This window comes from Neomonachus schauinslandi, chromosome 9 (assembly GCF_002201575.2).
Source record: "Neomonachus schauinslandi chromosome 9, ASM220157v2, whole genome shotgun sequence".
Lineage (NCBI taxonomy): Eukaryota > Metazoa > Chordata > Mammalia > Carnivora > Phocidae > Neomonachus > Neomonachus schauinslandi.
In genome coordinates this window covers 95,445,382-95,472,838 of record NC_058411.1, presented here as the reverse complement: position 1 = coordinate 95,472,838, position 27,457 = coordinate 95,445,382, and the positions used below count along the sequence as shown (strand labels likewise).

Sequence of the window (27,457 nt, the reverse complement as noted above, 5' to 3'; positions counted from 1 at the left end):
GAAATAAAAGCAAATATTGTAGGCCTGCCAGTTAGTAGCTGTGGAATTACCGCGTTTTAGCTTTTTATAATAAACTTCAGAAAGGGTACATTTTGCTCACTAATTTTTTTTTATCTGAACTGAATTCTTTCACTCATTTACATTTGTTTATTCACTGTTTTGATGTACATTAATTCTCTGTGCAGTTCTTTCTGTTATCTGGTATTGGTAAATAGGACATAAGCTTATAGTAAAACAAATCTATATTTAATTTTTGAGTCCTCTTCTGGAAATTTGTATTTCTTTGTACCTCATTTTATAAGCAGTGTATATGAAGTACTATGTATTGGCACTCAGTACACAACAGCATTATTATCTGGAAGAGATTTAGTATTTTGTTTTAGTATTTTTTTGCTGTGTTTTGGATGGAGGTGATTGGAGCCTTCTTATTGCTCACTGCACATGCTGTTAAAGTTGGGTCTCTACTTCCTTCTCCATTAAAGTACATTTACATGTACTTTACTTTGTCATCCTCACCTCTAGAGGCCGAGATGCTATAGATCCATAAACCAGGCTTACTGTTTTTTTCCAGTCTCAGGTTATCAGCCTAGCAATGTATTGCCCCATCTCTGGCTTTCCAAATGGGCTCTTCACAAAGTAGGGACACTGTGTTTTTTGTTTTGGATTTAAAACCTAAGAAATGAATGATGTGGAATAGTCAGGAGTCAGTGAATCATTGAAGGATTCCTTAGGACTCCTCTCTTAAAGGAAGGTATAATGAAAGATAGGATTAAGTCTCAGTCATAACTGTATAAGGGAGGAAGGCAGGAGAAACAAGGGATATTGGATCTCTTAATATGTGAATAATTGAATGTGAGGATTAAACTCTTATGCTGTTGCTTATATGCAATAAATATTTGTGCTGTCTCATCACTGGAGAAATAATAAAAATGAAAGAAAACTATGACAAGTTGGTTTGGTTGAGTAAAAGAATATTGATTACTATCCTTTACATGAGATATTTAGCATTCGTGCTTGAATACATTGCCATAAAAAACAATTTTACATATCATTAAATTTGTGTTAAAGTTATAAATCAAATCTTACATATCATGCAGTTCACTTAATGTGTAGTCAGACAACTAGTGCTCAAGTTATATGGACATTGACTTTAAATGCCTAGTGGAAAAGATAAAGCATTTGCTTTGGAATAAATAGTCCATGCATTCACTTATGACATCAAGAGGAAGCAATCACACAAATCCCAGAGTACGTGAGATTCTTAAGTCAACTGTACTGGACTCCAAAAGGAATATCATAGGGGGGGGAAGGTGGAAGGACTGTTCTAGACAAAAGCCACTTAGAATGCATGAGCCTGTCAGGACATCTGGGTGGCTCAGTCAGTTGAGCATCTGCCTTTGGCTCAGGTCATGATCCCTGGATCCTGGGATCGAGTCCCACGTTGGGCTCCTTACTCCCTCTGTCTGCCACTCCCCCTGCTTGTGCTCTCTCTCTCTGACAAATAAATGAATAAAATCTTTTAAAAAAATGCACGAACTTGGAATGATCTGCTTCTGAGGTAAAAGCTGTATTAGACATTCTTGTGAAAATTAGGGAAAATGTGAATGTGGACTGTGTGCTATATTGTGAAATTGTTGTTAATTTTCTTAGGTGACATAATGGAATTGTGGTTATTTAGAATTTGCTTTTTCATAGGAAATGCATGTCAAACTATTTAGGGATCAAATGTTTTAATGTCTACAACTTACTTGGCACAGCAGAATACACATGTCATACTATATGCATGTGTGTGTGTGTGTATACTTTATGCTATATAAAGAGAAAATAAATTGGCAAATGTTGAATCTAGGTTAAGTGTGTACAGTTCTCTTTAAATTTTCTTTGCTTTAAAAACTATTTTAATAATAAAAAGTTGGAGAATATTTGCATGCATTTGGCAATTTTTAAAATACCTTCAGGGGCTCCTGGCAGGCTCAGTTGGTAGAGCGTATGACTCATGATCTTGGGGCCCTAAGTTTGAGCCCCACCTTGGGTGTAGAGATTACTAAAAATAAGTAAATAAATAACCTTCAAAAAAGAAATCATGATGAAAATTAGAAAATGCTGAGAAATTGGATGCTAATGAAAAGATTTACTGTCAGAATTTATAGATGCAACAAATTGGCACTTGATAGAGAAATTTGTAGATTTACTGGTTTGCACTAGGAAAAAAGAAAAAAATTAATGAGCTAATAAGCTTTCAGTTTAAGATGAAAAATTAAGAGTTAACAAAGAAAATAGAAGGAAGTAATAAAGAAAAAGAATAGAAAACTAAGATGTGATAGGATCACCAACGTCTAAGTTGGTTTCTTTGAAAAACCTTGTTAAATGGTTAAGACTCAGGAATGACAGATCAAGAAAAAAGTAGATGTAAATAATATTAGGAATGAAAAATGAGACATAACTGTGATGCAGCAGAGATGAAAATAAGGGAATTTGTAAGCAACCTTGATGTCCGTATATTATAAAAATGGAATGCAATGGATAAATGCCAAGAGAACTTTAAATTACTTCAATAATAGAAAACCTGATTGCCCTTTAAGCACTAAGGAAGTTGAATGGGTTCTTTAAAAACTACCTGCAAATAAAATACCAAGTCCCAGTAATTTTATAAGTGAAATCTACCCCAATATTCAAGGAAAATCTTACACAAATTTACAAATTAGAAAAAGAGGGAATACTCCACTATCTTTATAAAGTATTTTTTTAGCTCCTAATACTCTTCCCTCCAAGAGGTGGAAGCCTAATTCCCTCATCTTGAGGGTGGGCTGGACCTAATGATGCAATTCTAACAGCAGTAACAAAAAAATGAAGGGTGGGACTTAAGCGAATAGTTCATAAAAGGCACTGCAGCTTCTTCCTCACTCTTTCTGTTGGTTTACTTGTTCTTGGAGAAACCAGTTACTTATGAGAACACTCAAGCCTACGGAGATACTTATGTGGTGAGACACTGAGGCCTCCTCCCAGCAGCATGTGAGTGGGCCATCTTGGAAGTGGATTCTGCAGCCCCTGCTGACATCCTGACTGAAACCTAATGAGAAACCCTTAGAACCCACCCGGCTAAACCACTCCCAAGTTCCTGACACACAGAAGCTTTTAGATAATAAATGTTCGTTGGTTTGAACCACTACAGTTTTGGGGCAGTTTATTACACAGCAATAACTACTATACATTCCTGCTCATTTTGTGAGGCTAGTATAATCTTGGCACCTAAGCCAGATAGAATATAAAAATGGCCTTTAATTTTACTATCCCACTCAAACATAGGAACAGAAAGTCCACAACAAAAATAGAAAATCGAAGCCAAAGATGTATAAAAAAGGAGAATACATCTTAGCAGCTTAAATGTATTAGAGTGCAAAGTTAGTCCTTTAGAAAATCTGTTCCTATAATGAATCACTTTAACAGATGAAGGAAGACAAATTATTTGATTATCTGAACTGATGTAGGAAAAGAATTTAATTTATTTTTTTTTATTTATTTTTTATTTTTTATTTTTTTTAAAGATTTTATTTATTTATCTGAGAGAGAGAGAATGAGAGAGAACACATGAGAGGGGATAGGGTCAGAGGGCAAAGCAGACTCCCTGCCGAGCAGGGAGCCCGATGCGGGACTCGATCCAGGGACTCCAGGATCATGACCTGAGCCGAAGGCAGTCGCTTAACCAACTGAGCCACCCAGGCGCCCGAAAAGAATTTAATTTAATAATAACATTCAAGGGGCCCTTGGGTGGCTCAGTCGTTAAGTGTCTGCCTTCGGCTCAGGTCATGATCCCAGGGTCCTGGGATTGAGCCCCACATCAGGCTCCCTGCTCAGCGGGAAGCCTGCTTCTCCCTCTCCCACTCCCCCTGCTTGTGTTCCTTCTCTCACTGTGTCTCTCTCTGTCAAATAAATAAAATCTTAAAAAAAATAATAATAACATTCAATATCTGTTTGTGATAAAACTCCTAGCAAGCTCAGAATAGAACTTCCTTAATTGATAAACAGTGTCTACAGAGAAACCACAGAAAACATACTGGATCTTTAGTAAAAAAGATCTAAAACACCCCCCTTTTTAATTTAAATTCAGTTAATTAACATATAATGTATTATTTGTTTCAGGGGTACAGGTCTGTGATTCATCGGTCTTATATAATACCCAGTGCTCATTACAACACATACCCTCCCCCGTGTCCATCACCAGTTACCCTATTCACCCACTCCCCTCCACTCTAGCAACCCTCACTTTGTTTCCTAAAATTAAGAGTCTTATATGGTTTGTCTCCCTCTTTGGGTTCATCTTGTTTCATTTTTTCCTCTCTTCCCCTATGATCTGCTGCCTTGTTTCTTAAATTCCACATATGAGTGAAATCATGTGATAATTGTCCTTTTCTGATTGACCTGTTTCACTTAGCATAATACCCTCTAGTTCCATCCATGTTGTTGCAAATGGCAAGATTTCATTTTTTTGATGGCTAATATTCCTGTGTGTGTGTGTGTGTGTGTGTACATACACACATCACATCTTCTGTATCCATCTGTCGATGGACATCTGGGCTCTTTCCATAGTTTGGCTGTTGTGGACATTGCTGCTATAAACATTGGGGTGCAGGTGCCCCTATGGATCACTACATTTGTATCTTTGGGGTAAATACCCAGTAGTACAATTGCTGGGTCGTAGGGTAGCTCTATTTTCAACTTTTTGATGAAACTCCATACTGTTTTCAGAGTGGCTGCACCAGCTTGCATTCCCACCAACAGTGTAGGAGGGTTCTTCTTTCTCCGCATCCTCATCAACATCTGTCATTTCGTGACCTGTTAATTTTAGCCATTCTGACTGGTGTGAGGTGGTATCTCATTGTGGTTTTGATTTGTACTTCCCTGATGCAGAGTGATGTTGAACATTTTTTCATGTGTCTGTTGGCCATTTATATGTCTTCTTTGGAGAAATGTCTGTTCATGTCTCCTGCCCATTTCTTGATGGGATTATTTGTTCTTTGGGTGTGGAGTTTGATAAGTTCTTTCTAGATTTTGGTTACTAGCCCTTTATCTGATATGTCATTTGCAAATATCTTCTCCCATTCTGTCGGTTGTTTTTTGGTTTTGTTGACTGTTTCCTCTGCTGTGCAAAAGCTTTTTATCTTGATGAAGTCCCAATAGTTCTTTTTTGCCTTTATTTCCCTTGCCTCTGGAGACATGTCTAGCAAGAAGTTGCTGTGGCTGAGGTCGAAGAGGTTGCTGCCTGTGTTCTTCTCAAGGATTTTGATGGATTCCTGTCTCACATTTAGGTCTTTCATCCATTTTGAGTCTATTTTTGTGTATGGTGTAAGAAAAATGATCCAGGGGCGCCTGGGTGGCTCAGTCGTTAAGCGTCTGCCTTCGGCTCAGGTCATGGTCCCAGGGTCCTGGGATCGAGCCCCGCATCGGGCTCCCTGCTCCGCGGGAAGCCTGCTTCTCCCTCTCCCACTCCCCGCGCTTGTGTTCCCTCTCTCACTGTGTCTCTCTCTGTCAAATAAATAAATAAAATCTTTAAAAAAAAAAAAAAAAAAAAGAAAAATGATCCAGTTTCATTCTTCTGCATGTGGCTGTCCAGTTTTCCCAACACCATGTGTTGAAGAGACTGTCTTTTTTCCATTGGACATCTTTCCTCCTTTGTTGAAGATTAGTGGACCATAGAGTTGAGGGTCCATTTCTGGGTTCTCTATTCTGTTCCCTTGATCTATGTGTCTGTTTTTGTACCAGTACCGTACTATCTTGATGATTACAGCTTTGTAATAGAGCCTGAAGTCCAGAATTGTGATGCCACCAGCTTTGGTTTTCTTTTTCAACATTCCTTTGGGTATTCGGGGTCTTTTCTGGTTCCATACAAATTGTAGGATTATTTGTTCCAGTTCTGTGAAAAAAGTTGATGGTATTTATTTATTTATTTATTTATTTTTTAAAGATTTTATTTATTTATTCATTAGAGACAGAGAGAGAGAGAGAGAGGCAGAGGGAGAAGCAGGCTCCCAAGGAGCAGGGAGCCCGATGCGGGACTCGATCCTAGGACCCTGGGATCATGACCTGAGCCGAAGGCAGACGCTTAACCATCTGAGCCACCCAGGCGCCCCAAAAGTTGATGGTATTTAATAGGGATTGCATTGAAGGTATAGGTTGCTCTAGGTAGCATAGACATTTTAACAATATTTGTTCTTCTAATCCATGAGTATGGAACATTTTTCCATTTCTTTGTGTCTTCCTCAATTTCTTTCATGAGTGTTTTATAGTTTTCTGAGTACAAATCCTTTTCCACTTTGGTTAGGTTTATTCCTAGGTATCTTAAGGTATTACAATTACAAGTGCAATTATAAATAGGATCTTAAGGTATTACAAGTGCAATTATAAATAGGATCAACTCCTTAATTTTCTTCTGTCTCATTGTTGGTGTATAGAAATACAACTAATTTCTGTGCATTGATTTTATATCCTGCCACTTTCCTGAATTCCTATATGAGTTCTAGCAATTCTGGGGTGGAGTCTTTGGGTTTTCCACATAGAGTATCATGTCATCTGCAAAGAGTGAGAGTTTGACTTCTTTGCGGATTCGGGTGCCTTTTATTTCTTTTAACTGTCTGATTGCTGAGGCTAGGACTTCTAGTACTATGTGAACAGCAGTGGTGATAGTGGGCATCCCTGCCATGTTCCCGACCTTAGGGGAAAGGCTCTCAATTTTTCCCCATTGAGAATGATATTCGCTGTGTGTTTTTTATAGATGGCTTTTATGATATGGAGGTGTGTACCCTCTATCCCTACACTGTGAAGAGTTTTTATCAAGAAAGGATACTGTACTTTCTCAAATGCTTTTTCTGCATCTCTTGAGAGGATCATATGGTTCTTGTCCTTTCTTTTATTTGTATAGTTTAGCACTCTTTTGAAAATTAGAAACAGTGTATGGGTGCTTATTATCACTCTTACCCATATTGTACAGAGTCTTAGCACATTCAGAAATAAAAGGAAAAAATGAGTAAAAGGAATAATTAGAAGAAACAAAATTATCTTAGGTTAACCTATGTGGAAAACTCAGTCTACATAAAAATTGAAATTATTAATAGTCTAGCAAAAGTCATTTGCATTTGTATATACAATAAAATTTTTACATAAAAATATATAATTTAAAAACATACAGTAACAGAAATAAATAGATTCTTGTTAATCTAAGTTGAAATTTTAGAAAATTATAAAACCTTATTGAAAGATTTTTAAATAATTTAGACCTTAATAAATGGAAAAATGTACTACTGCCATAAAAACTTTTTCATGTCTTACCAAGTAAGTTTACAGATTCAGTGCAATTTTAACCAAAACAGTGTTTTCCATAAAACCACATAATCATATCTTAAGCTTTTTATAGATAGAAAATGGGCTGTAATAGGCAAGATGCTCCTGAAGGACAGAGTTAAGCACTTGCAATCTCAAATGCCAAGACTAATTATGACTACAGTATTTATGGCATAGAGTTCCAGTTTCTCCATATCCTTGTCAATACTTGTTACTTTGTTTTTTTAATTCATCCTGATGGCGATGACGTGGTATCTCATTTTTTAACCATTGAACATTCAGTTGCTCTAGCACTATTTGTTGAAAATCTGTCCTCCATTGAGTTGCTTTTGTATCTTTGTCAGAAGTCAGTTGAACATATTTGAATGTGTCTGTTTCTAGGTGCTCTGTTGTGTTCCATTGTTCCTGTGTCTATTACTGGCGATATGATGGTAACATCAGCTTCATAGAATGAATTGGCAAGTTTTCCCTCTTCTTTTTTCTGGAAAAGATTTTGTAGAATTGGTGTTCTTAAGTGTTTGGTAGAATTCTCTAGCATTTCTGAGCATTTATATTTAATTCTAAAGTTTTGTTTGTCTTGTGTCAACATAATGAAAGTGAAAGCATAAGTCACACACTAAGAGAAAATAGTTGCGACACAGCTGAAAGAAGATTAGTATTTGAAATATATAAAGAAGTCTTACAGATTGCAGAGAAGCAAACAGAAATTTGAGTAAAAATTATAATCAGGCATTTCGTTAAAAGGATACCTTTAAGAAAAAAACACTAAAACGTGCTCAAACTTGTTAGTTTTCAGAGAAAGGCAAATCATGACAACCATTTCATACCCACCAGACTTGGCAAAAATTAAATGTCTCCTCCTGGCTATTGGACAAATCTTTTCTATATAGGATTATAGAGTCAAAGACCACTTAAATAATAATAAAAAGTAAAGCTGGGCCATGTATGTTATGTTTTAAATACCTTGTAGATTTGGGGCAGAATTAATAATAAAGACTTGTAAAAAAATTAAAAACAAAAAAACTCTCTACCTTGAGTGTTCCCTTCATTTTGTGTTTTCTCTCCTTTGATCCTGTAGGGGGAGCATGTAATCCAGATTAGGGATTTGGAGAAATCACAGTATTTTTTGGAGTGTGTTCTTTGTTTTGCCTGTGACACCTTCCACAAGTCATAGAGAAAATCCCCTCCTTAGGGGAAATAGCACTCTTTTTGCTTTTATTGTCTTAATTGGCACCCTTATATGTATTTTAGGTCCCTTTGGTTCTAGACAATGTGGTTATTTTAGATGTTTCTATATACATTGATTATTCTGGTTGCTTGGTTACTTCTTTAAACTTTGTGAACAGCAAATGTCTAGTTTTAGCAGCAGCTTTAGAACCAATTGGATGGGTTTTTGACCGTCACTCCCATTTGATTACATAAATTTTGTTTTTTGGTCTGTAGGAAAATAAGACCAAAATGAGATTTTTTGGGTAGAATTTTAATTAAATTAATCTTGTATTTCATGGCCATTATTACTTGAATGAAGGAATGAGGGGTGAGTATAATAGCTCTACAGATAGAATAATATAGATCATTGCCTTTTTTACTTCACCAAATAAAAAATGGTTTTCCTGACAATTTAGTCCTTAGAGCTTCTATTAGAATATTGTTAGGAACTAGACCCTCAGAGCCAGCTTAGGCCTTACCAATACCCTGTGTACCATTGATTCTCCTTGGGCTTGTGGGAGTAGTCTTACCTGTGCTTCTAGATCATCATTTTCTAATTTGGGTTACTTGTTCCTCAAGATCCATGAAAATAACATTTCTTCACCAAATTAGGTTGGGAGATGCTGTGTACTCTAGCCCTCTTTTTAAACCCCTCTCAAATGGACACAGTACTAATTGGCATATTAAGATCCTTGAACAGTCAGGTATTATGGGGATGGAGGAACCTAGAATATGTTTAATATTGTTTAATTCAGCAATTCCTAAATTGACTTGCATATTGGCCACTTTTTCCATGGGGTGTACCTATTCATATTGGGAGGAACAGTCCTCACAAAATACAACTCTAGAATATTGGTAATATGTCATTAGTGTATAGTCACCTTGCAGTTCTCTGTTCCAGATGGTTATAAGGCTGGCTTCTCACATTTTTGTACTCCTTTTATACTTGACACCTGGACACCTATCTTCTGCCTATGTTGTGTTACTGGTTGTAAAATATAAATGCTTTATCATCTGTGGCTGTGATTCTTGGTTTTCAGGGCAATTGGGTATTGAATCAGTCACTTCTTTTTTTGGAGGACAGATATTGGGATACTGATCACTGCTCTAATAAAATCTAGAAAGGAATTATTCTGCATGTATCACGATTGAAGGCAGTCTAAGAAATTAGCATTTTTATACATAGAAAGTCCTATAATTAAAGAGTAACAACCTGTTTTGTCTCTGCATGCTCACCTATGAAGGAGTCATCAAATTTTTCTTATATTCTTTTAAATATAGCCCGTGAGATGTACTGTGCCATAGACCTACACTGCCCAATACAGTAGCCACTAGCTACATGTGGCTGTTGAGCACTTGAAATGTGGCTAAATCATACTGAAATGTGTTAAGTATTAATTACATACTGGATTGCAAAGACTTAATATGAAAAAATGATCTAAAATATTTCAGTAATTTTTATATTGATTATATATGGAAGTAGATAATATTGTGAAGTGGTAATATTTTGATGTATTAATAAAATATTTTATTAAAATTAATTTCATCTTTTTTTTTTTTTTTTTTACTACTTAATGTGACTACTAGATAATTTAAGATTACTTATGTGGCCTGTATTATATTTCTTTTGGACAGACATATTCCCCATGAGCTGACAGGTCTCAGAGACTGAAACTCATTATTTAAGTTTTTATAAAGCTTTCTGGCCCAGGAAAGAATTCGTTTTTGTTTTGGAAACTTTTGGCCTAAGATCTCATGATCCTTCATTTCATAAGTCTCTTTGAAGTATCCTAAGAGGTCGCTGCCAGACCTACTACATGGAATTGTGCTTTAGGCACATAGAGAAAGGTGAAAAATCTAGATCTTTCTAACTATATCATTAATAATTTATCTTGCCTATTTCCGTTGATAACTATTCTACCTTTAAAATGTATCCATCTTGGTGTCTTCCTCTCTAAACCATTATTTGAAAATTGAGTTTTCTTTGATCTCCTTAGATAGCCTTCTGCTTTATATGTTGGAGCAACATTTTTAGATCAGGCTCTCCACTTTGGGTTCTTTCAGTGCTTTTGGGGGGAGAATTTTAGTAACAACTATCAAATTAGTTTTCATGTTTTTTGCCTTTTCATGATGACAAAAAGTTCTATGATTCTTGGGGTTAAATGGAGGACAGGGACATTGAACATGGTGGTTACATTTTTTGGAACAGATATTGGGATACTGAACCCTTTGCTACCCTAATAAAATCTGGAGAAGAGTTATAAATTGTGTCTCAAGAGTGAAGGCAGGGGCGCCTGGGTGGCTCAGTTGGTTAAGCGACTGCCTTTGGCTCAGGTCATGATCCTGGAGTCCCGGGATCGAGTCCCGCATCGGGCTCCCTGCTCAGCAGGGGTTCTGCTTCTCCCTCTGCCCTCTTCCCTCTCGTGCTCTCTGTCTCTCATTCTCTCTCTCTCGAATAAATAAATAAAATCTTTAAAAAAAAAAAAAAGAGTGAAGGCAGTATATGCAAGAGTCATTTCAACTACAATTTTAAGAAATATTCTTGTAGCAGTTTATATAAGACATTAATATAATTTCTGATCTGTGTATTGAACATCATTGCCTGAGTCTGCCATCTTAGAAGAAATCTCATTTTAACTTTCGTCTTCTACAGCGATTCCCACTTTGGTTTCCTTGTTTTAGGATCTCAGTTAAGAATCTAATAAGTATCGGATAATAATAGGTTGGCTTAATGCTTTTCACTTTAAAAAGACTTACAAGGGCGCCTGGGTGGCTCAGTCAGTTAAGCATCTGACTCTTGATTTTGGCTCAGGTCGTGATCTCAGGGTTATGGGGTTGAGACCCACATTGGGCTCCACACTGGGTGTGGAGCCTGCTTAAGATTCTCTCTCTCCCTCTCCCTCTGCCCCTCCCCAAACCCCCAAGCTTGCGCTCTCTCTCTAAAAAAAATAATAAATAAAATAAAAAGACTTACACACACGTCACCTATTGGTGACATCTAAGATATATCCAAAGAAAATGAGGGCACTTAAGTTTATCCCCGCGTGTTTTTCATTTTAATGATCTGCCTTATTTCTGACGTAGCTTTCTCATAATGTATCATAAGAAGATACTGAGCTGCATGGCTCTATCAGTCTTTTTTTGAAGCTATGCAGTAGGGGAAGACGAGTGATTCTCACTGGTTATCCACATGATTCTGTCCTGCCTCATGTTTTAGTTTGTTCTTTAAAGCTTTATGTGTTTATTATATAAATTCAAACAAGAACAGAAAGTGTAAAAAGCATTTTGAAACTTTGAAAAGAAAGTAAAACCTCTTAAAAATTTCCTCTTCCAAGGAAAACAGAGCCATCCTTATAGATGGCTCTCAGTGCCTCATGTTTCATTTCATTATTTTCATGGGCATTGTTATGTGGTGTATAGACCAAGTAAATTTGCCTGTATTTGGAACCAGAGGCTGCCTCTACAGATCAGCACTAGAGGGCATTGAAGCCCAGCAAAAAGTGTATGTCTTGGGAGCTAGCCAGAAACCTTCATCCAGCTCACTTACTGGCAATACTTCATGTTTTTTGGAGAAGGAAGTTCCAAAATGATGAGACTGGGACACAATTGTTCTTCTTCATTAAAATCCAAGTGTAGAATAGAGGCATGATTATCTGGTATAATAAGAGCATTTTTACTAGATAATGTGGCCAAATAAAAATCAGTGTGTAACCTTGCACAAGTCATTTAACCTTTTGATTCTCCATTTTCTTACTGTAAATGAAAGGGTTAGACTAGATTTACTTTCATTTAATATTTACTAAGAATCTGTTACCTGGGGTGCCTGGGTGGCTCAGTTGGTTAAGCGTCTGCCTTTCGGCTCAGGTCATGATCCTGGAGTCCTGGGATCGAATCCCACGTTGGGCTCCCTGCTCAGCGGGAAGCCTGCTTCTCCCTCTGTCCCTCATTCCCCTCTCATGCTCTCTCTCAAATAAATAAATAAAATCTTAAAAAAAAAAAATCTGTTACCTGTGCGTTATTTACTGCAGTATGACTTTTATATAGATCATCTTGTTTAATCTTCACAAAAAACTTTAGAGGAGGTTTCCTATACTTCAAGAAAAAAAGAGTTCATCTAAGTAAAGGGCATATAGCTAGTAGTGGCAGAATTGGAATTCTTTCTTTCATAAACCATGTTTTTTTCCTGCTACATACACCGAGGTGTTTCTTATTGGATAAATTTATTTGAATGGTTCCTTTTAGTTTTTAAAAGGTTGTATTACATGAACAAATGCTTTACTCTCATTTGACTACTTTGAACTTTTATTATAAATCTGAAAATCTGTGCATTGAAAAAAAATGGGCAAGTACACGGATTGATGAGACTAAAGAAAATCATGCATTTGTTCAGTACCCTGCCTCCCCAAAGTACAGATTTTTCAGTCCTTTTACAGCAAATTTTAATAGTAAAATTCGGCACTTGGGATAACCAGCAATCAGTAATAAAAGATGTCTATATGTGGAGAATAGCAAAACAAGGAAAATAACTTCACTAAAATGAATCATCGTATAAACTTTCAAATACTAGTAACATACTCTGTATCAGTGAATGGCTGTTTAGGAAACATTGTAAATAACTCAGTAGGCAGTGGATATAGTGGATGAAGCTGTGATTCTTAGTTTTCTGTGTAGTTTTATAGAGTATAAGTCCTTCATAGTTTGAATCAACATCAGAAGATTTTTAGGTCTTTTTTTTTTTAAGGTTTTATTTATTTATTTGACAGAGAGAGAGAGACAGCAAGAGAGGGAACACAAGCAGGGTGGTGGGAGAGGGAGAAGCAGGCTTCCCGCTAAACAGGGAGCCCGATGCGGGGCTCGATCCCAGGACCCAGGGATCATGACCTGAGCCGAAGGCAGACGCTTAACCACTGAGCCATCCAGGCGCCCCAGAAGATTTTTAGGTCTTAAACTAGTCTCTTAGTTGTAGGACCTGCATGGTTGATGATGTGCTTTTCTTTTGGAAAGGAGCTGCTAAGCACTCCCCTTTTTAAAACTTTTTATTTTGAAAAATTTCAGTTGTATACAGAAAGAGAAAATATAGTGAACCCTCATGTCCTTATTGTTCAGCTTCAACAACTAGTCTCATAGCTAAATATGTGTGTGTGTGTGTGTGTGTGTGTGTAAAATCTCCATTGATTATTTTGAAGAAAATCCTGGACATCGTATCATCTGCAAATAAATACAACTGTATGATTAAGCCACCAAGAAAAGTAATAGTAATTCCATAATATCTGCAAGCATACAGTTCTCTCATTTTCATGTCTCATTTTTTCCTTTGTAATTTGTTTGGATCGGTATTCTTATATTGCTATTGGTTGATTGTCTCTTAATCTACAGGTCTTCTTTTAAATTTTTTCTTGTAGTTTTTTTTTCTGTTGAAGAAACTATCGTTTGTCCTCTGGAGTTTCCCATGGTCTGGGTTTTGCTGATTTCATTCTCATGCTGCTTTTTAGCATATTTCTCATCTCTGCTCTCCTATGTGTTGGTTGTTAGATGTAAATATGGTTCCATAGACATGGTTTAATATTTTGGCAAGAATACTTCGTAGGTGGTTTTGTGTACATTCATCAAGAGGCTAAGCCCCCTTTCACTCTTATAGAATGTATTTCCTCAGCTATACTGTGCTAGATATCATAGTCTTGCGCTAGGGAGCTATTTTTCTTTTGAGCATCACTGAAGCAGAAGTCATTGTAGGTCCCATTCTTCTTTCTCCTTATTTCCACTGTGCCCTCCCCCACCCCTCCATTTGACCTTAAGGTTAGGGATTATTGGGAAGAGACATATACCTGTTGTATGTTCCTGGATTATGTAGTTAAGGATACAGAAGTCAAATGACTATTCTGAGTAGTAGTAAATGCAGCATATCTTTAAAGTTTTTTCGACCTCTCTGGGGTTTCTTGTGTGTGTACAGCTATCTTACCTTTAGGAAAAGTTCACCTAGAGTTGCTGTATCAAATGTATGGTATATCTTTGCCCTTTATACCTAGGCTTTCATTAAAATTCTACAAAGACTTAACATAATAATCAAGTGATAGTTATAAAGCATCATAGTTTTCTCGATTTTAAACCAATTCAGCACCAACAAGGCCATATTCTCATCCTGGGAGACAGAAAGCAGAGTGGTTACCCAGTTGCATGATCAATATCTTTGCCTCCAGCATTCTGGAGTTCTGGAAAGCCCATTTTCCTGCAGCCCACCCCCTGAGTCTGTTTTTAATACCCTTTGTCTTGTATGGTTCTGATACTTAAGTTTGCACCAAGAACCATGATCTGAATACTCGTTTCCACACTCCTATCCCTGCTTCGCCTTTCTTTCTCTCCCTTCTCCTCCCTCCATCCGTCATTTTATTGAGCACGCATTGCCTAATGTGTACCAGGAAAAGTGCTAGACTTAGAAAACACGTAAACAAGACAGCAGCCTTCTCTACAAGGAAAGGGTGGATCACTGGACCTTTAGTTATCTGTATTAAAAATATACATATATCACACACAGAATCCAAGGAAACTCAAACACCAAATGTGAAAAGCAAACATTTATAAGAAAATAAATCTCTCCCTCTTTTCTTTTTTTTAAGTAAGCTCCGCTCCAAACTTGGAGTCCCAACACTGGGCTTGAACTCAGGACCCTGAGATCAAGACCTGAGCTAAGATCAAGAGTCAGATGCTTAACTGACTGAGCCACCCAGGCACCCTGAAAATAAATCTCTTTGTGACCTCATGATAAGGAAAAATTTTTAAAAACAAGACACCAAAAGCACTTTTCATGAAGGAAAATACTAATAAATTTGCACACATTAAAATAAAAGCTTTCTGTAAAACAACACCACAAAAAGAAAAACAAACTGCAGATGGGGAGAAAATATTTATAATTCAAATAATTGGCAGAGGATTAGTATCAAAGTATAAAGAGGACTCATTATAAGAATAATAATAGTAAACAACAAAGTAAAAAAAATGGGTAAAGGATATGAGTAGGCAGTACATACAAGAAGACTTCGTTGGTTAATAAACATGGTAAGGATGTTAAACTCCATTATTAGAGTAATGCATATTAAAACAGTGAAATAATTTCACACACATTACATTGGCAAAAGTCTGTCATTACCAAATTTTGGGGAGGGTAAAGAAATTATTCTCATACACAGCTGATAGAGTATACTTTGAAGGGCAATTTAGCAATAATTAGAAAGTTGAAGATCAACATACCAGAATTCCCCTGCAAGGTTTGTGTATGTATGTTTGTGTATGTGTCTGAGAAAAAGTGTTGCAATGTGCATAGCAAGATCTGTTTGCCAAATGTTTGTTGCAACATTGTGTGTTACAGTATAGAGCTAGAAACACCATAGGTGTCTTTCAGTGGAAGAATGTATAAATAAAAAGTAGTATGTTCAGACAATGGGATACTATGTATATTTTCTAGGGCTGCTATAACAAAGTACCACAGAATAGGTGACTTAAACAACAGGAATTTATTTTCTCACAGTTCTGGAGGCCAGAAGTCCCGAGATCAAGGTGTCATCAGGGTTGATTCCTTCTGAGAGGTATGAGGGAAGGATCTTCCAGGTTGCTTTCCTTGGCTTGCAGATGGCCTTCGTATGTCTCTTCACATCATCTTCTTTCCTTGTATGTCTCTGTATCTGCATTTTCCCATTTCATTAGCACAGCTTTCGTATTGGATTAGAGCCTACCCGCATGACTGATTGATTTTAACTTGATTGCCTCTATAAGACCCTGTCCCCAAATAAGTTCACATTGTGAGGTACTGAGGATTGGTACATAATTCAGTCCATAACACTAGTAACAGTTAAAATGGATAAACTAGAATGAATAAAAATAGATACACTTTTTCTAAAGCCTAGTAGGTAAAAGGGGGGGAGAAAAGGTAGAATAATACATACATCATAACTCCATGTTGATAAAGTAAACAAAACTGCTTCATATTGTTTAGTGACATACATTAGTTTCCCCCCCCCTTATCCAACAGGGACCCGAGTGGATGCCTGAAACCATGGATAGTACCTATGTTTTTTCTTATACATACAACCATGCATACCTGTAATAAAGTTTAATGTATAAATTAGGTACAGTAAGAGATTAACAACAAACTAATAAAATAGAATAATTATAACACTATACTAGAACAGAAGTTAGGTGAATATGTTCTCTCTAAATATCTGACTGTACTCACCCTTCTTGTGGTGATGTGAGGGTGATAAAATGCTTATATGATGAAATGAAGTGCAGTGAATGATGTAGTCATCATGATGCAGCGCTAGGCTACTGTTGATCTTCTGACTATACATTATACATCAGAAGGAAGATCACCTGCTTCTGGACCATGATTAACTTTGGGTAACTGAAACCGTGGGAAGCGAAACCACAGGTAAGGGGGGGCTACTGTACTGAATATTTGTAGTAAAAAATGGTGAAGTGAAATTGGAAAAGAGCCCAGAGGGGCTTCAGTTATATCCATGAAGTTTTCTTCCTTAAGGGAAAAAAGAAAATATTCAGATTAGTTCAAAGTCATTGGCAGGAACATGTGTGTTATAGTATTCTTTATAACTTTACTATATACTTATAACTTGGTAATCTCAAAAAATAATAGACAAAATACTAACTCAATGAATGCAATAATGTCACTAAGAAGTTGAAAACTTAATAATATCAATAATTAAATAGTAGGCAAAAGTTATCTGGTAACTCTAATTCTTCTAGTTGAAACTAGCTTTGGGGTTCCTGGGTGGCTCAGTTGGTTAAGTATCTGACTCTTGATTTCTGCTCAGGTCATGATATCAGGGTCCTGGGATTGACACATCAGGCTCTGTGCTCAGGATGTCTGCTTCAGGATTCTCTCTCCCCCTGCCTCTCCCCCACTTGCTTGTGCAAGTGTGTGCGCGCTCTCTCTCTCTCTCTAAAATAAATCTTAAAAAAACAAAGTAGTTTTAATTTTCTGAATAAGAAAATGAGTTTTTTGATAAAATTAGCAAATGCTTAAAATATTTTGTGTTTTTCAAAAAAACAAAAAGTTCACTTTTCATACATAACAAAGTTCAAACTTTTGAAATAACTCATTTGTAGAGCATTGTATTGAGTATATTAGGGAACTTCTTATATGTGAGTCAACAACACATAGCATATGAATAACTTTGTTCTCTACAGTCGAGTAGTAGCTCTCAACTAGGGACATATGATAATACATGGAGCAGTTTTTTTTTTTTTTTTTTTTTTTTTTTTATTTATTCATTTGAGACAGAGAGAGAGAGAGCAGGAGCAGTGGGGAGAGGCAGAGGAAGAGGGAGAAGGAGACTCCCCACCGAGCAGGGAGCCCGATGTGGGGCTCGATCCCGGGACCCTGGGATCATGACCTGAGCCGAAGGCAGACGCTTAACCATCTGAGCCACCCAGGCGCCCCACATGGAGCAGTTTTGGTTGTCAGAATGTCTACTGACATTTAGTGGGCAGCATCCAGTAATACCCTAACATTCTGTAAAGCATAGGACAAACTGTACAGTAAAGAAAGATGCCTGTAAAAACCAGTGTCCCATTGAGAAGCGTTGGTCTACAAGCTAAATTACTTTTATTTTTTTATTTTCTTTAAAGGTTTTATTTATTTATTCATGAGAGACAGAGAGAGAGAGAGAGAGAGAGGCAGAGGGAGAAGCAGGCTCCCAAGGAGCAGGGAGCCCGATGCGGGACTCGATCCCAGGACCCTGAGATCATGACCTGAGCCGAAGGCAGACGCTTAACCATCTGAGCCACCCAGGCGTCCTAAGCTAAATTACTTTTAAAGCAGATCCCCAAAGGGTCATAAGATCAGGCAAGAACTCTGAACAATGGCTATTTTTAAAGCATTTTGGGAAGAGGCATAATGGTGTCTGTATGATTTTTGAAGGCTGCTATATCAGACCTCAGCCAACCAGAAAAGATGACAACAGCAGCTAGACCAACTTCTGAATCTGTGAGAGATGGGAGAGGAAAAGGAGAAGGTTATTTGAGCAACCTCTTAAAGCAATACTCAAGTAGAGACCTTCTCATACAAAGATAAAATATAGATGAACTATTCAGGAGGCAGAAGAAGTTTGGAATCACGATTTCAGGACAGAGCTGGAAGGGAGAGAGCTACAGCAAGAGATAAAAAGAAATCATCCAACAGGAGAACATACAACATCTTCAGTGTCAAAGAAGCCTTGGTTAGACCCGATTCCTCCTGCCAACCTTGATGCAGATGAGCCTCTAGCAGAGGAAGAAGATGGAAAGTTTGGAGAGTAAATGATGATACTGCAGCTCTTCTTGAGGAACTAGAAAAACTTTAAAAATTGCTGAAGAGCACGCCTGGAAGGAACAAGAGCAGAAAGCTGAAGAAGAAAGAATAAGTATAGAAAACGTTGAGTGGAAACCCTCTCCTTAATCTCACTGGCCCATTCCAGCCTTAGGCCAATTTCAAAGTTAAAAGATGGAACACTACCACAAAAATAAATAAATAAATAAATTAATTAATTTTAAAAAAAAAGAAGGTGGGATGAAGGGGACGCCTGGGTGGCTCAGTTGGTTAAGCCTCCGACTCTTGGTTTCAGCTCATGTCATGATCTCAGGGATGTGAGATTGAGCTCCCTGTCGGTCTACGCACTCAGCGTGGAATCTGCTTGAGATCTCTCCTTCTCACTCTGCCCCTCTTGCTCACACACACACACTCTCTCTCAAATAAAATATTAAAAAAAAAAAGTGAGATGATTATGTTGTTTTCAAGAACTGCAAAGAGGTATAGATGATCAGAAGAAAGACAAAAGATTTGTAAATGATACAGTTTAATCTGAATTTCACAAAATGTTCATGGGGAAATAAAATAGTACAGTTTTATGTGCTTAATTAAAGACTGTAAAGTGGGGGTACCTGGGAAGCCCAGTCGGTTGGGCCTTCGACTCTTGATTTCAGCTTGGATCATGAACTCAGGGTCATAGGATTTATCCCTGTGTAGGGCTCTGAGCTCAGTGTGAAGTCTGCTGGAGATTCTCTCTCTCCCTCTGCTCCTTCCCCCCATATAAATACATACATACGTACATAAAATCTTAAATAAAGACTGTAAAATGTAAACGATTCAAAACAAAATAAAAGCATTTTGGGGTATAAATATAAACATAGTTGGTACTTTGTTGATTAGGTAGTGTAGTATCAAAATGAATTTTTCTCAGTTTTATGATCATAGGTTGTTTTTTATTAAGGTAAAATTTACATAACAAAATTAACCACTTAAAGTTCACAATTGAGTGACATTTAATAATGTTGTGTAACCATCACCTCTGTCTAGTTCCAAAATATTTCATCATCCCACAGTGAAGCCCCATATCCTTTAAGCAGTCACTCCCCAATTTCCTGTCCCCTCAGTTCCTGGCAACCACCAGTTAGCTTTCTAGTTGCATGTAGCTACTCTGGATGTTTCAGATACATGAAATTATACAATACATGACCTTTTATGTCTGCCTTCTCTAAACAAATTTTTCAAGATTCATACAGGTTTTAGTATGGATCTTTTTTTGTGTGTGTGTGACTGAATGATATTCCATTATATGGATGTACCACATTTTGTATATTCATCCACTGATGGACATTTGGGTTGTTTCCACCTTTTGATTCTTAAGGATAGTGCATCTGTGAATATTTATGTGCACATTTTTGTTTCATTTCTATTTGCATTTCTTTGGGTATATACCTAGGAATAGAATTTCTGGGTCATGTGATAATTCTGTTTTTTGAGGAAACACCAAACTGTTTTCTGCAGCAGCGACACCATCTTACATTCTTTTTGTGGTTATTGTTAGTAGCAGACAGCAGTTCCAATTTCTCCACATCCTCACCAACGGATCCCAGTTATTTTTAAGAAGACATAGTAAGAGGGCGCCTGGGTGGCTCAGTCCGTTAAGTGTCTGCCTTTGGCTCAGGTCATGATCCCAGGGTCCTGAGATGGAGTCCCACATTGGGTTCCCTGCTCAGCAGGAGTCTGCTTCTGCCTCTGCCCCTCCCCCCTGCTCATTCTTTCTCTCTAAAATAAATAAAATCTTAAAAAAAAAAAGCCATAGTATATAAATAAATATTTCTGGATGATGAGATTAAGGGTAGTTGCTTTTTATATATATATTTTTTATCTTTCAACTTTTATAGAATTAGCCACTACTACTATGGTTATTTTTAGAAATGTAAAATTTTGGGGGCGCCTGGGTGGCTCAGTCAGTTAAGTGTATGCCTTTGGCTCAGGTCATGATCCCAGAGTCCTGGGATCAAGCCCCACATCGGGCTCTCTGCTCAGCGGGAAGCCTGCTTCTCCCTCTCCCACTCCCTTTGCTTGTGTTCCCTCTCTCTCTGTCTCTCTCTGTCAAATAAATAAATAAAATCTTTACAAAAAAATAATGTAAAATTTTAAGAATTTTGTTTGTTCTCATTTGAGCAAACTAAAAGTAAATGCTTTATATTCATTATAGAAAAGTATAAGGTAAAAATATCTTTTACTTTGATGGACTGTGAGCTAAGTCATAATCCACAAAAAGGATCTGAAGTCAATATACTTTTAACAGAATTAATTATTTTATAGGAAGAGGAAGCTAAGAGTTTGACTTGTCCTGGCAAGGCTAGATAGAGTGTAAGAGCTTCTTACAGTTGATAAATTACACTGTACCTTTCCTACTTCAGATTTTTCATGGGTGAAGTCTAATATCTGGTATTCACAGATCACAATTTCTGCAACACAAGAATTTTGAATCAAGTATATAGGAATTGTGAGTTACTCTCAATTCAGACTTGGAGACTCTAAATAAATGTAGAAATAGTATTGAACTTTTGGATGGAGGCCAAACCTGTTATTGGAGAGATGAGTGGGAGTCTCTTAGAATGATATTATCAGTAATACATAGTTTATAAACAATTTGTGGAAACTGGAAAAACAGAGTTTCTGAAATGTTTGTAGCAAGCAGTCTCTATTCTTTGAAGTGTACTGTTACTTACAATGTATTATATTCTATATATGTTTGGCCCATGACTACTAATTTATTTATTGTATCGTATTGAACTCTGAAGAAAGGGGAATACTACATGGTTATTTTTGTGAAGTGTTTTCCGTGAGGTAAAGTAGGCTTAGACTAAGGTTTTGTTTGTTTGTTTTTTTAACACTTCCTAAAATTACTGTCTCTTTTGTATAACCCCACTAGGTAAGAAAGTTTTCCCCAGCTTCACTCTGTAATTTGACATAGGGAAAACAAAATAAGCTTTCTCAAACTGTATCTCTCTTCATTAAATTAGTATATACTCTCCTTGCTGCTGTGTTTCCCTCTTTTCCCTACTCCATAGGTCTAGGATTAAGATTTTTATTTCTTAACATTGTGTTGATCTGACTTGATTTGCAAAGCCTGAACTGAAAGAAGTGGAAGATGAATGATTAGCATGTTCCATAGCCTTAGTAGTTAAAATACCACAGCAAAATTATGATACTGACATATTGTTATTTTTGTCTAATACCAAATACCAGGTTGATACTATTTAATTAAAATGTTTATAAAACTAACAATTTTATTAAAAACCGGTGAGACCAGAAGTTCAGTGGATTTGAAATACAATAAATTATCAACAATTTAGAAAATGTCAAAAAAATTGGGAAAGTACTCACATTAAACATTATTTGAACATAAGTTATTTGCAGATAAAATTAACAAAATAGTTTTATTCAAAAATAAAAATGAAAAATATTTAAACAATGAAATATTAAGTCAAATGCTATCTTTTTTTAAAATGCTCAAATGTGCATCAGTGGTTCATTGTTAGAGTGGTGAATGTATTTTTTTAAAAGACTTTATTTATTTATTTGATAGAGTGTACAAGCAGGGGGAGCAGCAGAGGGAGAGGGAGAAGCAGGCTCCCCACTGAGCAGGGAGCCCAATGCAGGCTCGATCCCAGGACCCTGGAATCATGACCTGAGCTGAAGGCAGATGCTTAACTGACCGAGCCACCCAGGCACCCCAGTGAATGTATTTTTATGTATATTTTCCTGCTGCTGGAAAATTTTCTTAAACTTAAGTAGTCAGAGTAATGTTGAAAAAAGTAATCATAAGTTAATTCCAAATATATCCATAGATAATGTCATTTCTTGTTTGATAAGTTCATGATTTTTAAAAAATTTTTATATATTTAATTTTAATTTTTGATCAAAGTCTTAGAGGCTTATAGTTTAATGAGTTCAAAAAGGTGTTAACAGGGGCGCCTGGGTGGCTCAGTCATTAAGCGTCTGCCTTCGGCTCAGGTCATGATCACAGGGTCCTGGGATCGAGCCCCACATTGGGCTCTCTGCTCAGCGGGAAGCCTTCTTCTCCCTCTCCCACTCCCCCTGCTTATGTTCCCTCTCTCACTGTGTCTCTCTCTGTCAAATAAATAAATAAAATCTTAAAAAAAAAAAAAGTGTTAACAAGATTTGGTAAAAGGTTCACCAGCCACTAACTCATTGCCTCAGAGAGAAAGCCAAGAGGAGTAAGTACCTCCTATCTCTTCTTTTATTCTTATCTCCTGAATATATTGCTCTGTTATCTTATCTGAGTATATTTAAGAGTGAGGCACAGAAAGCTAGGAAGCTCTTTGCAGGTGGTTGGGACTTCTGCTTTCTGATTCAGTAGGTGTGGGGTGGGGCCCACATGTCTGCATTTGTAACTGGTCCCAGGTGATGCTAGTCCAAGAATTGTATTTTAAGAACCATTAGGGAATGCTCTTGAGAGTCACATCTGTGGAAAGAATGTAAGAAAGCAGAGGGAAAGTTAAGGTGCAGTGCTAGAGAGTTCTGAAGCTGGAATGACCCATCAGAGTTGTCCCAAGTTGTAACAAAGAGCTGGGCCTTTATACCCCCATGTTGATCAGCCACTTTGGCTTGTCCCTGGAAGGAGATAGGACTTTGGGAGTGAAGTTTTCTTCAGCATAGACTATCCCCAGAGTGGGCTGACAACAGAAGTCTTTCTGCTTGAAGCACTACTAGCAGCTGAAGGACAAAGTTCTTCTTTCCTGAAAAGGGGAAATGGGGCAGTATATTACAGAGTTCATACGTGCTCCTTCCAAGTCAACCCCAATCCTCATCCCAAAATGTACACTTTTTGTAATTTTTCTTTTGCCATAGATTAATTTTGTCTATGCTAGAGCTTCATATAAATGGAATTGTATAGAGTGAACTTTTCTGGGTGGTGTCTTTGGCTCACTGTAATATCTACTAGATTCATCCATGTGTTTCTATGTATCATAAGTTTTTTTTTTAATTGCTGAGTACTGTGAATATATCCATTCTTATATTGACTTCCATTTGGATTGTTTTCAGTTTGGGGCTATTATGACTAAAGATTCTATGAACATTTTTGTTCAAGCCTGTTTTGTGGATACACAGTTTCATTTCTTTTAAATAAATACCTAGGAGTAGAATTGCCGCAATAAAAGATAGGTTTATATTTAACTGAATTTTTCCAAAGTGGTTTTACTTTTCATATTTCCAACAGAAATGTATGACAGTTGCAGTTGCTCCAAACTTGGTGTTTTCTGTTTTTAATTTTGGCCATCCTAGTGAGTATATAATAGTATATCATTATGATTTTGATTTGCATTTCCTTGATGATTAATGATGTTGAACATCTTTTCATTTGCTTCTTGGACATTTGTATATTGCTTTTTTTGTGTGAACTATTTCCAGTTGTTTGCTTACTTATTAATTGACTTTACTATTGACTTGTAGGAATTTATTACATATTCTGAGCCATAAGTCTTTTGTTAGGTATATGTTTTGCAAATATTGTTTTTGTTTGGTGGCTTGTTTATTTTAATTGATGTCTTTTGATGAATACAGTTGATTTTCATTTTGGTAGAATCTAATTTTTTTTTTCTTTAATGGTTATTGCATCCCAAGACATCTTTGTATATTTTCAGGTCATAATAGTCTGTGATTTCTTGTAGGCATTATAGTTTAAATTTTTATAGTTAATTTTAAGATCCAACTCAAAATTAGCTGTAGGATGAGTTATGTTCATTTGTTTATAGATATATCCAGTTATTCCGTCAGCCTTTGTTGAAAGGATTTTCTTTTATCACTTGAATTGCTTTAGTACTTCTGTGCATATAATATTAACTTTACTCCAGTTGCCCTCAAAATTTGCTTTTCATCTTTGTGTTTTCATCTCTTTGACTGTGATGTGCCCATGTGTGGTTTTCTTCGTAATAATCCTGCTTGGAATTTAATGAGCTTAGATATGTAAGTTCGTGTCTTTCACACAATTTGGGGACATTTTTGGTCATTTATCAGATATTTTTCTGTCTCGTTGTCTCTCCTCTCCAACTGTACATAGTTAGACCACTTGATGTACTACAGATCTCTGAAGCTCTGCTTATTATGTTGAACATCTTTTTCTTTCTCCTTTAGATTCAATAAGATATATTGATTTATTTTCCAGTTTAGTGACCCTTTTTCTGCTGTATCTGATCTCCTGTTAAGGTAATCCAATGAATTTTCATTTTAGACATTGTACTTTTTAGTTTTAGAATTTCCATTTGGTTCTTTTTCATAACTACCATTTCTCAGCTGAGGTTCTCCTCTGCCATGTATACATTTCTTATGACCATATTTTCCTTTAAATACTTGGACGTATTTATAATACTTAGAAATCCTTGTCTACTAATTCTGACATATGGATCATTCAGGATTTGGTTTCTGTAAGCTGCTTTTTTATCTTGACTTTTATCTTTTTCCTGTTTCTTCTTTCTGGTAAATTTTGCTTGTGTAATGGGCATTGTGGGTGATATATTGTTGTAGGCTTTGGATTCAGTTATTTTTCTCTGAGTGTTGTGGGGTTTTTTGGGGTTTTTTGTCCTGGTAGAGTGTAACATCCCTGGATTCAAACTCCCAACATTATTACTCCTGTAAAAGGCAGCAGCAAGGAGACTCAACTCAGATCTTTCCACTTTTTCCAACTGTTGCTTTTTTCTGGAGGCCTTGGAGTCTTTCCCAGAGGAAGGTTATCCAAACATTTGGGCATAATTTATAAAGAAATTTTGTGGCACCTTCCTTTCTGGGATTTCATCTTTCATGTTACAGTGGCTCTGGCGATCCCAGACATTGTCCTCTGCCTCCTCAGCTGGTAAGACAGCACATTTCTGCCTTATTCTTCAGTGGTCATTGTTGCATGGGTGGATAAGTGCCCTCAGACAATAGCCTTATAACTACAAATCCTACCCAGTGCAGTTCCCTTCTTTTAAGGATGCTTCCCTCTAGTTGCTGCCTGCTTATGGTCACTCTAATTTTGATGCTTGTTTTTATATTTTGTCCACAATGTGTCATTGTTATATGTGGGAAGTTACTTTGTCATTATCTGAAGCAGGTCATCAGGATATTGAAGCATTATTTTATTTTAGTATATGTGCTGCCGAAGCGAGCACAAAGCATTATTTTATTTTATTTTATTTTATTATTTTTTTTATTTTTTTATTTTTTTTAAAGATTTTATTTATTTATATGACAGAGAGACAGCGAGAACAGGAACACAAGCAGGGGGAGCGGGAGAGGGAGAAGCAGGCTTCCTGCCGAGCAGGGAGCCCGATGCGGGACTCGATCCCAGGACCCCGGGATCACGACCCGAGCCGAAGGCAGACGCCCAACAACTGAGCCACCCAGGCTCCCAGCATTATTTTATTTTAATCGAGTCAATAAAAACATTGAATATTCAGGAATATTGTAGGGAATTATAAAATGCCCACTAAATGGAATATTACATCATATTAAAACTTTGAAATAATAATTGAAAACAGAACAGAATGTCTGCTATTACTGCAATTCTTCATCCTTAGACTAGAGATTTTAGCCAAAGTAATTAGATAAGAAAGGAGGAGAAAAAGGCATAAAGACAGAAAAGGAAGAAAAATATTTTCATTAATTGTAAGTGAAATTGTTACCTACAAGAGAATCTATATACTATTAGAACTAATAAGTTCAGGAAGGTTGCTGGATATAAGGGCAGCATAGAAAACTAATAGTTTTTGTGAATATCAGCATGTACATTAACAAGAGCCAATTAGAAAACATAATTTTAAAAAGAGAAAATTATAAGACATTTTTAAAGACAGACAAAAAAAAATTATGAATCAACTCCCCCACTTCAATCTATAACATCAGTACAGCTCAGTATAAATCTTAGCAATAATTTTGTGAAATTGGAAAAACCAAAAACTCACCTGGATTATTTAAGGCCTAAGAATTATCAAGACTGTTCTGAAAATGGTCAAGGAAGGTCATGTAATGAAATAACTAGACCTAATTTTTAAAGCACTGGTAAATTTAGAGTGGTGGCTCAGAGACACATAGATTAATAACAAAACAGAAAAAAAGCCAAAAATAGAGTCAAGCATACATGAAAACTTGGCATAATAAAATAGGGAGCAGTTGGCCTACCAGAAAGAAAATATGTATCACACCATACCATACATTCTTTTTTTTTTTTTTTAAGATTTTTTATTTATTTGACAGAGAGAGACACAGCGAGAGAGGGGACACAAACAGGGGGAGTGGGAGAGGGAGAAGCAGGCTTCCAGCCAAGCAGGGAGCCCGATGCAGGGCCCGATCCCAGGACCCTGGGATCATGACCTGAGCCGAAGGCAGATGCTGAACCGACTGAGCCACCCAGGCGCCCCTCCATACCATACATTCTAATTCGAATAAAGATCAAACTTGAAAAAGCTAACTTGAATGAAATATGTCCTTAAAACTTTAGCTAGATAGGATGTCTTAAGATAAAAAACATGGATCATGAAGGAAAAAAAATAATAAATTGGACTAAATCAAAAATTTAAACTTTAGTAAGATATCATTAAAATATATAAT

General features: G+C 36.6%; 1 protein-coding gene and 1 pseudogene across 1 annotated transcript in view; both read left to right on the top strand.

Annotated features, from left to right (window-relative positions):
* Positions 1-27,457, top strand: part of RFX7 (regulatory factor X7) — a 135,713-nt gene that overhangs the window by 25,254 nt on the left and 83,002 nt on the right. The gene's annotated exons all lie outside the window — the stretch shown is intronic.
* LOC110583760 lies at positions 18,509-19,425 on the top strand (annotated as a pseudogene).